The 12908-nt window shown below is 56.8% G+C and overlaps 1 protein-coding gene across 1 annotated transcript in view; it reads left to right on the top strand.

Moving 5' to 3' along the window:
• Positions 1-503: 503 nt before the first annotated feature.
• Positions 504-12908, top strand: part of MARK4 (microtubule affinity regulating kinase 4) — a 67920-nt gene continuing 55515 nt past the window's right edge. Inside the window, exon 1 of the mRNA XM_060258385.1 lies at positions 504-552. The gene's annotated coding sequence lies outside the window, so the exon portion shown is untranslated. The remainder of the gene's footprint in view (positions 553-12908) is intronic.

The following is a 12908-nucleotide window of genomic DNA, read 5'->3' as shown; positions in this document are numbered from 1 at the left end:
ACGAGGGGCCGCGGCGGCGCCTTTAAGCGGCTCGAGGGGGGGGGGGGGCTGGCGCTTCGCCTTCCACGGCCCGGCCCGGCCCTCGGGGGGCTCCAGCTCGCCTTGGCCCAGGGAAGCGCGGCGGCCGCCCCCTGCCGTCGCCGCGCCGCCACCACCAGCAGCAGCAGCAGCAGCAGCAGCGGCAGCCTCCGCCTCCGAGGAGGAGGAGCGGCGGCGGCGGCGGCGAGGGCAGGGCAGGGGGTCCGGGGATCGCGGCGTCCGCCTCGTGCGGGGCTCGGGGCCGCAGAAGCGCCCTTCTCTGGGGGGCCCGGGCGGATGGCGGCGGGCCGGCGGCGGCGGAGAAGGAGGAGGCAGCAGCAGCAGCAGCAGCGCCGCGCCCCAGCCCCGCCACCCCGCGAGCCCGGCCGCCCCGCCGGCTCCCCGCGCCCGCCCCCCCGGGCCCGCTGAGCCGCCGCAGCCCCCCCCCCCCCCCAGGCAGAGGCCGAGGGCGCCGCGCGGAAGATGGCTCTGCGGACGGCGCTGGCAGCGGGCAACGAGCGCAACGCCGAGGCGGTGAGTGCCCACGGCCGGCCCCGGGACGCCCTGCAGCCGCTGCCCCCGCCAAGGCTGCCCGTCGGGCGCTGATGGAGCCCCCCCGAGGGCAGGTGCAGCCGCGATGCATGGGCGCAGCGGCGCGGTCTCCTCGGGAGGAGGGAGGCGGGGGGGGCCGCGCTTGGCCCGAGGCCACAAGGCCCCTTGGCCGGCGGGGGGCGAGGCAGGCGAGGCCCGGGGGGGGGGGGCGGGCAGAGGCCTGGAGCCGCGGCCCCCTCCCCGCCACCTCGGAGCGCCCGAGGGTTGCAAGATGGAAGCGGTGCGGGGAAGGGAGCGGGCACCTTCGGGAATGCCAGCCCTCCAGGCTGCAAGATGGAGGGCGGCCGGGTGGGGACGCGGGAGGGGGGGGCTGGCATTGCACCGGAATAAAACACCCCCCCCCCGCCGCCCCGCTCCCCAACGCGCGCCCAGAGGATGCTGCAAATGTCCAGGGACCGGCGTCGCTTCCCCTCCCCCCGCGATGCCGTCTGGCCAGTGCCCGTTTGCAACCTTTCTGCACCAATGGACGCAACGTCAAATGAGGGGCAGCCCCACTTCTGGGCATTATGCACACCCCTAAATACGTGCCCAGGGATAGATAGTGGCATATCAGCTATGGTGGTGTTGTTTTTTCTTTAAAAATCAAGTTTCCAGTCCTTATGCCTGGGGAGAGGATTGCAAAAAGCCCGGCCTGGAGGAGGCCTCAGAAACTGAAGCGGGGAAAGGTGTACGTGTGTGGGGTGAGGGGAGGGGGGGAGCTTACAAAAGATGTCCTGATCCTGGAACGTGCTCCTTCAGAGTGTAGCACCGCAAGGGTGAGGGGGCCGGTGGGGGCACAGCCTTAGCTGCCCCCATGCTTACAGAGTGCAGGACGGGATCATCCATTCTCCCCCCCTCCCCCTCCCCACTGCTGCCATTGTTTAGTCTCATGGATCAAGAAGCAAAATGTCCAACTTGCAGGATATTTCCAGGACGATTCTGAGGATGTCAGCTTGCTCTGTGGATTCGGGTTTACTCCCAAGTAAACTTGCATAAACTTGCAGGATTATGCTTACCCCTGGGTTTGTCCTGGAGGGCTGGGGGAAGCAAGGAAGGAAGGAAGGAAGGAAGGCTCATCATAACCCTCCACCCTACCCTAGAAATCTCCATAACAATGATCTGTTGTTGTGTGTGCCTGAGGGGTGTGTGTGTGTGAGCAAGAAAGATTGTGCAATCTGGCCCTGCAGCCAGGTCGCGCCCCACGTGTGACGGGCCCCAGCAGGTGAGGCCTGCTCCCTGGTCACGCCTTGGCTCTTTTGCCTCTGAGGCGTTTCTCGATCTCAGGCCCCACCCCGTGCTGCTGCAGCGGCTGTTGTTGTTGCTGCTCCGCTGTTGTCATCGATTTGACAAGGCCTCCTGACAGCCCAATCGCCGTGTTGCAACCGCAGCCGTGTTGCCATGGAAGCGAGGTCATCGCCATGGGAGCTGGCCTAGGCCACAGCCCCAAAACCTGTTCTCGGAGCCGGTTTGGACCTGCCTTGCGGAACGGGGTGACAAGGAAGACGGGTGCCTCTGTGCGCGTGCAGAGGGCTTCCCTCTCCCCTGGCGCTGTGTCCCAATTTGTGACCTTCCCCGGGCACAGGTTGGAGCTGCAGAGCAGACCAGAGCCCCTGAGCTGCTCACACCATGAACACTCCCCAAAGACCGGGATTATTTCCACACAGGGACTGTGGCTCAGTGGAGAGGCTCTGCTTGGCATGCAAAAGGTCTCAGGTTCAATCCCCAGCATCTCCATTTAAGGATGAAGCAGTAGGTGATGGGAGACCCTGCTTGAGACCCTGGAGAGCGGCTGCCTGCCTGAGTCGACAATACTGACTTGGATGGACAGCTAGTCTGATTCATGTGTGTTTGGGGAGGGGACGTGGCTGAGTGGTGGAGCAACTGCTTGGCATGCAGAAAGTCCTGGGTTCAATTTCTGGCCTCTCCAGTTAAAAAGGCCAAGCAGTAAATGATGGGAAAGACCTTTGTGTACATGAGACCCTGGAGAGCAGCTGCCTGCCTGAATCGACAATACTGACTTGGATGGCCCAAGGGTCTGATCCAGTATTATACATGTCCTTGTGTGTTCGTATTCAGGGCAGGGCTGAGGGTCAGTGGTAGAGCTTGGCATGCAGGGTTCAATCCAAAGAGCCTGGCAGGAGGGGATGGGAAAGACTGAGACCCTGGAGAGCGGCTGCCAGCCTGAGTAGACAATACCAGCCTCCGTAGTCTTATTTTCTATGGCAGTTTCGTGTGAGTTTGTGCAAACAGGGGAGCAGCGGGGTGCTAAAGCAGGATGCCTTTTAGGGCGAAGGGGATGTTAAAAAGGGGCGGGCTGTTGTAGCCCACCCCTCTCCTGTGGGCAAGGATCGGGATGTTAACACGACCACTGCACTGATGTTGAGAGCTGCGTGGCTCAGGCATGGGCTGCGACCACCCTGAGCCATTTTGGCTTTGTCACTTTGACGGAGGGTCCCAGACCCTTGGAGAACTTCAGGGACCCCTCAGCAGAGCCTGCTGCCCTTTCAGGCGGCTGCTGGTCTGGATCAGCACATTGTTGGAACTCTCTGTCTGGGGCAGGGATGCTCTGTCTTCTGGGTGCTGGCGGGGGGCATCGTGGGAGGGAGGGCTTCTAGTGTCCTGGCCCCACTATGGACCTCCTGATGGCACCTGGGTTTTCTGGCCACTGGGTGACACAGAGTGTTGGACTGGATGGGCCATTGGCAAGATCCAACATGGCTTCTCTTGTGTTCTTATGTCTGGGGCAGTGATGCTCTGTATTCTTGGTACTTGGGGGGGGCACAGTGGGAGGGCTTCTAGCATCCTGGCCCCACTGGTGGACCTCCTGATGGCACCTAGTTTTTTTGCCAGTGTGTGACAGAGTGTTGGACTGGATGGGCCATTGGCCTGATCCAACATGGCTTCTCTTATGTTCTTATCAGTCTCTGTAAGTTAAAGAGCCATTCCGTTCGTGCCGCAGAACCCGGAACCCCTGCCCTTCAGGGTGAATTGGGAGGTCTGGGGCTGATGCCGGATGGTCCAGGGGAGCTGTAGGCCTGGCAGGATTCTGAGCCGGGAACCTCGCAGGCCCCGATGGGTCTCCTCCAAGTGAGCTGTCCTGGGATCTACATGCATTTGGCCTTCAGCTGGAGGCCTCTTTGGCCCTGGTCAGAAGCAGAGTCTCATGACACCAACTCCTTGGATGTGCAGGCCAGGCGGGTGGAGCTGGGCCCGGAACCATTTCTGTTCAGGGGGTGTGGCCCTTGGAGCTGTTTGAGGGTTGCAAGAAATGTGTCAAGGCTTGGTCAGTGTCTGCAGGCTTTGTGCAGATCTACACACCCGCCCCTTTAGGAATGTGGCCTGGGTGCGCCCCGGCTTCCCTGCACCGCTGGGACGGCCCCTCGGTTGTGTCTTGTGGTGGCAATCCCGCCCAAACTGCTCTACCGGTTTCCCTGGAGTGACAGCTTGATTTGGGGCCCTCTCGGTGAGCTGGAGGTGTTGGCAGGTAGGGCCTCTTCCTGGCCACCCTCCTCCGTGGTGCTAATCTTCGAGAATTTGTGGCGGACTTCCTGCCTGGGTGAGCGATGCATCCGTCAGATGGAAGCCAGCCGGCCTGAGAGAAGGCCTCTTTTTGCGTCGGTGCCCGGCCCTTCGTGCAATCCAGCACCTTGGTCTCAGAACGGAATGTTTACCTGGTGTTGAAGCCACGGAGCTCTGGGTTCTGAGGCTGGAATTCTGCACTGGAGGGAGATGTAAGTCGAAACAAAGCCGGCGGAACCTGCTGGTTGCCCCTATCTTCTCCATCTTGCTCTCAAAGGATGGGACGGGTTGGAATGGCCCCAGGATGGATCCGTGCAGCAGTTTGCAAGCGTCTCAGGTTTTGGAGAACGCTGCGGCGAGCAGGATTCAGGTTTGTTCCTCTGTCCCTGGTGCATCTCCGGCACATCTTAATATTTGTCAGAATCTCGCAACTTCCAGGTTCACTTCTCTCCTGAGCTAGCTTGTTGACCTTGGGCAAAATATTAAGGGGTTACTGTTCAGATTTCTGAGGAAATATCTCTGAAACACAGTGTGCAACGCTCGGCGCCAGCTGCCTCGATTTGGTTTGCGTGCTCTTGGGTCACACATCTTTCTGGAGCTTCCCTCTGTGTTGCTGTTTTGACGAATGGCTGGGGGAGGGCTTGGGTGAGTCCCAGCGGGTTGATGGTCACTGAGATCATAGCTCTAATGGTTGCGCCACTCTGTGTGGGGCAGGCTGGCGCAGGGCAGGGTCTCCCTGGAGCCCCTCTCCCATTTTGTCCTCTGGCCTTCTCGCTCATGTTTTGTGCCATTCCGTTCCATTCATTGAGGACTGGAGGGAGAGAGCTAGAAGTCCTGCAGGGGGTAGAGTGCAAACGCTCCTTCAACTGCTCTCCCAATAGCACATCAGGGTCTGTTGTTGGGGGGGTCTTTATTGGTGTGGCTCTGCACTCATGGATGAGCCTTGACCAGTCAGCATTCAGGGACCTCCCTCTGGGATGTTTTTGGGGGGCGGGTCTCTTAAGTTGGCAGAGGACCCTGCTGTGGGGGTGGCAGGTTCTCCAGATGGGCTCTTTTGCCAGCCTTCCCGCTGTTCTCGCCCAGTTACCAGAAAAGCTTTTCCAGAGGCAGGTGTGTTGGAGAATCCACCACCATTTCTCACTTGCTTTCCCTTTTCCCAGTTTCCCTGTTTTTATGTGATTTATTGTGCATTGTTTTCAGCTAGTGCAAAAGCAGTGGGAGAAAAGATACAAAATGCAGTAGTAGAGTTTTGTAAAGCAAGTTTGGGGGTTTTTTGGTGGGAGAAGCACTGTAACAAATGATTTGTTCACGTAGTTCCAGAGGGCAGCTGTGTTCCTCGGCAGTAGAACAGCTGGATCCGAGTCCTGGTGCATCAGAGGCCAACAAAGTCTCTAACTGATACCCCCAAAATCTTAAAAACTCACGCCCCCCAAATCTGGTTGGTTTCTAAGGTGGTACTAGACTCCAATCCTGCTCTTTGCAAGGGTTATGAGCTTTGTTCCTGGTTTGTCCAGAGAGCCAGTGTGGCGAAATGGTTAAGAGCGGCAAGCTCTTATCTGGAGAATGGGTTTGAATCAAATCAAATGCATAATTATAGGATAGGGGAGGCTTGGCTTGGCAGTAGTGTGTGCAAAAAGGATCTAGGGGCCTTAGTGGAACATGAGCCAGCAGTGTGATGCGGGAGCTAAAAAGGCCAATGCAGTTTTGAGCTGTATCAACAGAAATAGTGTCCAGGTCACGTGAAATGAAGTATTGCTTTATTGGTTAGACCTCGCCTAGGGTTTTCAGTTTGGGGCACCACAGTTTAAGAAGGTTCTAGATAAGCTGGAATGTGTCCAGAGGAGGGCGATAAAGATGGTGAGGGGTCTGGAGACCAACTCCTATGAGGAAAGCTTGAAGGAGCTGGGGATGTTTAGCCCGGAGAGGAGGCGGCTGAGAGGTGATAGGATCACCATCTTCAAGTCCTTGAAGGACTGTCCTATAGAGGATGATGTGGAATTGTTTTCGTGGCCCCAGAAGGTCGGACCAGAACCAACGAGTTGAAATCAAATCAAAAGAGTTTCCGGCTCAACATTAGGAAGAACTTCCTGACTGTTAGAGCAGTTTCTCAGTAGAAGAGGCTTCCTCCTTGGGAGGTGGTGGGCTCTCCTTCCTTGGAGGTTTTTAAAGAGAGGCTGGATGGCCATCTGACAAGCAATGCTGATTCTGTGAACTGAGGCAGATCATGAGAGAGAGGGTGGGGAGGGTTTCATCAATGCTACGTTTTGTTTGTTTTTTGCCATCTCTTGGGTGTGGAGCAGGTGTCCCTGGGGTGTGGCGGGGGAGGTATTTCCGAAGTACCTGCATTTCACAGGGGGTTGCACTAGATGACCCTGGAGGTCCCTTCCAACTCTATGGTTCTATGATTCTCATCCACATGAAGCCTGTTGGGTGACCTTGGGGCAGTCGCAGCTTTCTCTGGACTCTCTGAGCCCCACGTATCCTCACAAGGTGCCTATTGTGGGAAGAGGAAGGGAAGGCGATTGTAAGCCTTTTTGTGAATCCTGCGGGTAGAGAAAAGCGGGGTATAAAAACCGGCATGTCAGCAGTTGCCAACGGGTCCCTGTAGCCCTGCTTTGGCCATTGGGCGTTATTTAGTTTAAAACAATTTTTTTTATTGGTTTGCAATATATTGCTATAGTATTCTGGGCGTTATTTAAGTGGGAGGTGTTGGCTTGTTCTCTCTGACCCCTGGAGAGTAGGAGCTGTGGGGAGACAGACTAAGCTTTCTGGCATTGGATACGGGGCAAAAGAAGGCCCTTTCTGAGCTGGGTCTGATTCTCTGCCAAAACCACTGTCACCTGATCAGGGGGCCAGAGGGGCTGCCCCAGCCAGGATTAACCTGGATTCCCACCTGCTTTTACCACCACTAGTCCCAGATGCCAGGTTTCTCAGCCAGGTTAGTGGTCCTCCAGGGATGCCTTTGCTTTTGGATTGCCATTCCTCACATTGGGCTTTATTGCAGAGTTTAAGGTATGCCTTAAGGACGTAAGAAGAGCTCTGCTGGATCAGAACAGAGAAGGTCCATCCAGTCCAGCACCCTGTCTCACACAATGGCCAACCAGTTCCTCTGGAGGACCAACGATAGGGCAGAGAGGCTGAGGCCTTCCCCTGAGAAGAATGAACATCAGAAGAACCCTGCTGGGTCAGACCAGGGAGAGTCCATCTAGTTCAGCATCCAGTCTCACACAGGGGCCAACCAGTTCCTCTGGAGGGCCAACAACAGGGCAGAGAGGCTGAGGCTTTCCCCTGAGAACATCAGAAGAACCTTGCTGGATCAGACCAGTGAGGGTCCATCTAGTTCAGCATCATATCTCACACAGGGGCCAACCAGTTCCTCTGGAGGGCCAACAACAGGGCAGAGAGGCTAGGGTTAGGGAAAGATGAAAAGGGTTAACAGGGCAGAGAGGCTGAGGCTTTCCCCTGAGAATATCAGAAGAACCTTGCTGGATCAGACCAGTGAGGGTCCATCTGGTACAGCATCCTGTCTCACACAGGGGCCAACCAGTTCCTCTGGAGGGCCAGCAACAGGGCAGAGAGGCTGAGGCTTTCCCCTGAGAACATCAGAAGAGCCCTGCTGGATCAGACCAGGGAGGGTCCATCTAGTCCAGCCTCCTGCCTCACACAGTGGCCAGTGAGTTCCTCCGGAGGGCCAACAACAGGGCAGAGAGGCCGAGGCCTTCCCCTGAGAAGAACATCAGAAGAGCCCTGCTGGATCAGACCAGGGAGGGTCCATCTAATCCAGCCTCCTGTCTCACACAGGGGCCAACCAGTTCCTCTGGAGGGCCAGCAACAGGGCAGAGAGGCTGAGGCTTTCCCCTGAGAACATCAGAAGAACCTTTCTGGACGAGACCAGGGAGGGTCCATCTAGTCCAGCATCCTGTCTCACACAGTGGCCAAACAGTTCTTCTGGAGGGACAACAACAACAGGGCAGAGAGCGGCTGAGGCCTTCCCCTGAGAAGAACATCAGAAGAGCCTTGCTGGATCAGACCAGTAAGGGTCCATCTAGTCAAGCATCATGTCTCACACAGGGGCCAACCAGTTCCTCTGGAGGGCCAACAACAGGGCAGAGAGGCTGAGGCCTTCCCCTCAGAACATCAGAAGAGCCTTGCTGGATCAGACCAGTGAGGGTCCATCTAGTCCAGCATCCTGTCTCACACACTGGCCAACCTGTTCCTCTGGAGGGCCAACAACACGGCAGAGAGGCTGAGGCTTTCCCCTGAGAACATCAGAAGAACCTTGCTGGATCAGACCAGTGAGGGTCCATCTAGTCCAGCCACCTGTCTCACACAGGGGCCAACCAGTTCCTCTGGAGGATCAGCAACAGGGCAGAGAGGCCGAGGCCTTCCCCTGAGAAGAACATCAGAAGAGCCCTGCTGGATCAGACCAGTGAGGGTCCATCTAGTCCAGCATCCTGTCTCACACACTGGCCAACCTGTTCCTCTGGAGGGCCAACAACAGGGCAGAGAGGCTGAGGCCTTCCCCTGAGAAGAACCTCAGAAGAGCCCTGCTGGATCAGACCAGGGAGGGTCCATCTAGCCCAGCCTCCTGTGTCACACAGGGGCCAACCAGTTCCTCTGGAGGACCAACAACAGGGCAGAGTCTGAGGCCTTCCCCTGTGAAGAACATCAGAAGAGCCCTGCTGGGTCAGACCAGGGAGGGTCCATCTAATCCCGCCTCCTCTCTCACACAGGGGCCAACCAGTTCCTCTGGACGGCCAACAACAGGGCAGAGAGGCTGAGGCCTTCCCCTGAGGAGAACATCAGAAGAGCCCTGCTGGATCAGACCAGGGAGGGGCCATCTAGTCCAGCATCCAGTCTCACACAGTGGCCAACCAGTTCCTCTGGAGGGCCAGCAACAGGGCAGAGAGGCTGAGGCTTTCCCCTGAGAACATCAGAAGAACCTTTCTGGACGAGACCAGGGAGGGGCCATCTAGTCCAGCATCCAGTCTCACACAGTGGCCAACCAGTTCCTCTGGAGAGCCAACAACAGGGCAGAGAGGCCGAGGCCTTCCCTTGATAACAACATCAGGAGAGCCCTGCTGGATCCGCCCAGCGTCCTGTCTTCTCACCCTGGAGGGCCAACAACAGGGCAGAGAGGCCGAGGCCTTCCTCTGAGAAGAACCTCAGAAGAGCCCTGCTGGATCAGACCAGGGAGGGTCCATCTAGTCCAGCCTCCTGTCTCACACAGGGGCCAACCTGTTCCTCTGGAGGGCCAACAACAGGGCAGAGAGGCTGAGGCCTTCCCCTGAGAAGAACATCAGAAGAGCCCTGCTGGATCAGACCAGGGAGGGTCCATCTAATCCAGCCTCCTGTCTCACATAGGGGCCTACCAGTTCCTCTGGAGAGCCAACAACAGGGCAGAGAGGCCGAGGCTTTCCCTTGATAACAACATCAGGAGAGCCCTGCTGGATCCACCCTGGAGGGCCAACCACAGGGCAAAGAGTCTTGAAAACTTCCTTTGAGGTTGCCTCCTGGCGGTGGCGTTTAGAGGTTGACTGCCTCTGGATGTGGAAGTTCCCTTGAGTCACTGGGGCTGGGAGTCAGTGCTAGGCCTCCTCTCATCCCTGAATCAGATCCCCTTTTGAAGCTGGCTGTGCCTGGGGCTCTCATGACATCCTCTGGCAGCAGATGTTTGGTTTTTTAAAAAAGCAATCGGGCATTTCAATAATACGTTTCCCGTCCACTTCAGACTCAGGGAAAAGGGGGGGTGTTATAAATGGCCTAAAAGGAAGGTTTTGATCCTGCCCGCTGCTTGGCAAACAGGCACATTGGCTGAGCGCATCCCTTCTCTCTCCACCCCCCACCCCCCCTGCCCGCCCGTGGCTTTTTCCGAGCAGGGAGCCTGGTGTTCCAGTGCATTATTGATGAGGTGGGAGGGAGGGAGGGGTCTTGCAGTGGGCCTGTGCCCTCCCCCCACCCCTCGCCCTGTATTAGCCTGACAGGCAGCTCTCCTTGGCATCCCACAATGCACTGAGGCATTCCTGAATAGCCTCCCGTGGGAACAGAAAGCGAGCTTTTCAGAAAGGGCAGCCCATGACAGCTAGCAGCGTATTACCAACCAACCAACCAACCAACCCCCCCCCCCCCCTTTTTCCAGGAGGCAGAAGAAAATCCATAAACGCCGGGATGCTTTTTCCGGAGCCTGCAAGATAAGCGCTTTGCGGGCTCTTTCTCTTCCGTCACCTGCTGCCCTTCTCGGCCGGTGGACCGAGCCAGAATTTCTGGAGTCCGGGGCTTCTCTCCCAGAGTGCACTGCTGCTGGCCGGGCCGGCTCCGTCAGCAGGGGAGTCAGCAAGTGAGCCCAGTTGTTGTGTGTGTGAGGGGGCGTCATCTCCAATTCCCCTTCCTGGTGGGTGAGTCTCTTGGAACGGGTGGGTTGGTTTGGGGGTGTCATTGTGGAGGGGGGCTTACGATCTTGAATAGGCTGTGTAGTGCAAGAAAGTTGGCTCAGATTGTATTGGGGGGGGGAGGCGAGGGCATAAGAGGTTGCCTTTTGCAGAGGTCTTTCAAGTGTGGGAGGGGGGTTGGTAAGAGAACCATGTGGTGTACATTTGGAGGTGTTTTCGGAGAGCATGGCGGAGGGGGGCAGAACGCAGCTGCCCCAAAGACTTATCCAGAAGCTCAAGAATTCTGTGCCACGGGAAAGAATGCTGGTCAGAGAGTGGCTCTGAAAATGCCAGCATTTGTTTCCTTCTGTGCTCTGTTGTGCTGGGAAAAACTTTTTTTCGCAAAACCAGAAGGCGGGAGAACGGAGGAGAGACCCTGCCCTGGCTGGCTGGTTTGCCCCCCCCCCCCCTTTGTTACTTCCAGGCCTTGCTTCACCAAGCCTGCCCTGAGTTCTTTTCCTTCAGGGAAGTGCTTAGACTGGGGGCAAAGGGAGGAGGAAGGAATTGTAAGGGGTAATCAATTGAGAGACACCTCACCCCCCCCCCCCACAGCACTGCCACACGTGGCACAGAGGAGAAATGAGCTTCATGCCTTCTCCTGTGACCCTTCCCACACACACTCGCTTGGATGTTCAGTAGCAAGGACGCATCTGGGCTTTTGCACCACTGCTGATCCATGTAACGCCTTGGGTGTGTCCTGAGTCCGGTTTTTCTGAAGGGAGGAGGGGCTGGCTCTGAGGGGCTTTGGAGGCAGGGGGGTGTCTGGAGAAGGCTGTTGTAATAGCTACATTGTGCTAGGGTGTGGTCCCAGCTGCCTGCTACAGGCAGGGATGGTTTGGGAGGGGCGGGGGCTCAGTGGTAGAGCACCTGCTTGGCATGCAGAAGGTCCCAGGTTCAATCCCCGGCACCTCCAGTTTAAAAAGGACCAGGCGGTAGGTGATGGGAAAGACTTTTCTTTGCCTGAGACCCTGGAGAGCTGCTGCCAGTCTGAGTAGACAAGACTGACCTTGATAAACCAAGGGTCTGTATCAAGGCTTCCTTTAGGCAGAGCTTCTGCTTGGCATGCAGAAGGTCCAGGTTCAATCCCCACCATCTCCAGTTTAAAAAGTCCAGGCAGGAGGGGATGGGAAAGATCTCAGTGTGGGACACTGGAGAGCCGCTGCCAGTCTGAGTAGAGAAGACTGACTAAGGGTCTGATTTAGTGGAAGGCAGCTCCGTGTATGTCCATAGAATCATAGACTTGGAAGGGAACCCCAGGGTCATCTAGTCCCACCCCCTGCCCAGTGCAGGAAACTCACAAACCCCTCCCCCTAAAATCACAGGATCAGCGTTGCTGTCAGATGGCCACCTAGCCTCTGTTTAGAAACCTCCAAGGAGGGAGAGCCCACCGCCTCCTGAGGAGGAAGCCTGTTCCACTGAGGAACCGCTCTGACAGTCAGGGAGTTCTTCCTGATGTTGAGTCGGAAACTCTTTTGAGAGCGCACTTCAGGTTCATGTGTTGACTTCATGTGTTGTGCAAAGTGACTCCCCTGTCTGTAAATAGATATACATGCAGTGCAAGTCTTTCTGGTCGCTGCTCTCAGTTCTCTCCCCCCCGCAAGAAAGGAGGGCTTGTTTCTCTAGCCCCCCCCCCCCCCCCCCAGCCTCCGCTTTGAGAATGGAAGTGCCCCAAGCCACTGTGCCCTTCAAATTTCGGAGAGGGCCAAGAGTATGTCAGGCCTCTCCCATCCAGTCAGGGTTCAAATCTTTGGCTAGCAGTCAGACTCACCAGGGAGTTCTTGAGCGTGGCCCAGCTCTCTCTCTCTCTCTGCCTAGTACACCTAGGCAGAGTTGTTGTGAGGAAAAGAGAAGAAGAAGCCTGCAGATTTATACCCCTCCCTTCTCTCTGAATCAGAGACTCAGAGCGGCTCACAATCTCCTTTATCTTCCTCCCCTGCAACAGACACCCTGTGAGGTGCGTGGGGCTGAGTGAGCTCTGACAGAAGCTGCCCTTTCAAGGACAACAGCTCTTGTGAGAGCTATGGCTGACCCAAGGCTATTCCAGCATTCCAGTAGTGGGGAATCAAACCTGGTTCTCCCAGATAAGAAGAATTGCAGATTTATACCCAGCCCTTCTCTCTGAATCAGAGTCTCAGAGGGGCTTACAATCTCCTATATCTTCTTTCCCCACAACAGACACCCTGTGAGGTGGGTGGGGCTGAGAGAGCTCTCAAAGCAGCTGCCCTTTCAAGGACAACTCCTACGAGAGCTTTGGCTGACCCAAGGCCATCCCAGCAGCTGTAAGAGAGAACCCCAAAGAATGCTAATCCAAAGAAGGGCTGGACAAAGATGCGTCGAACAGACAAACACGCT

This window comes from Heteronotia binoei, chromosome 17, assembly GCF_032191835.1.
Source record: "Heteronotia binoei isolate CCM8104 ecotype False Entrance Well chromosome 17, APGP_CSIRO_Hbin_v1, whole genome shotgun sequence".
Classification (NCBI taxonomy): Eukaryota; Metazoa; Chordata; class Lepidosauria; order Squamata; family Gekkonidae; genus Heteronotia; species Heteronotia binoei.
This window is presented reverse-complemented; position numbering and strand designations above follow the sequence as displayed.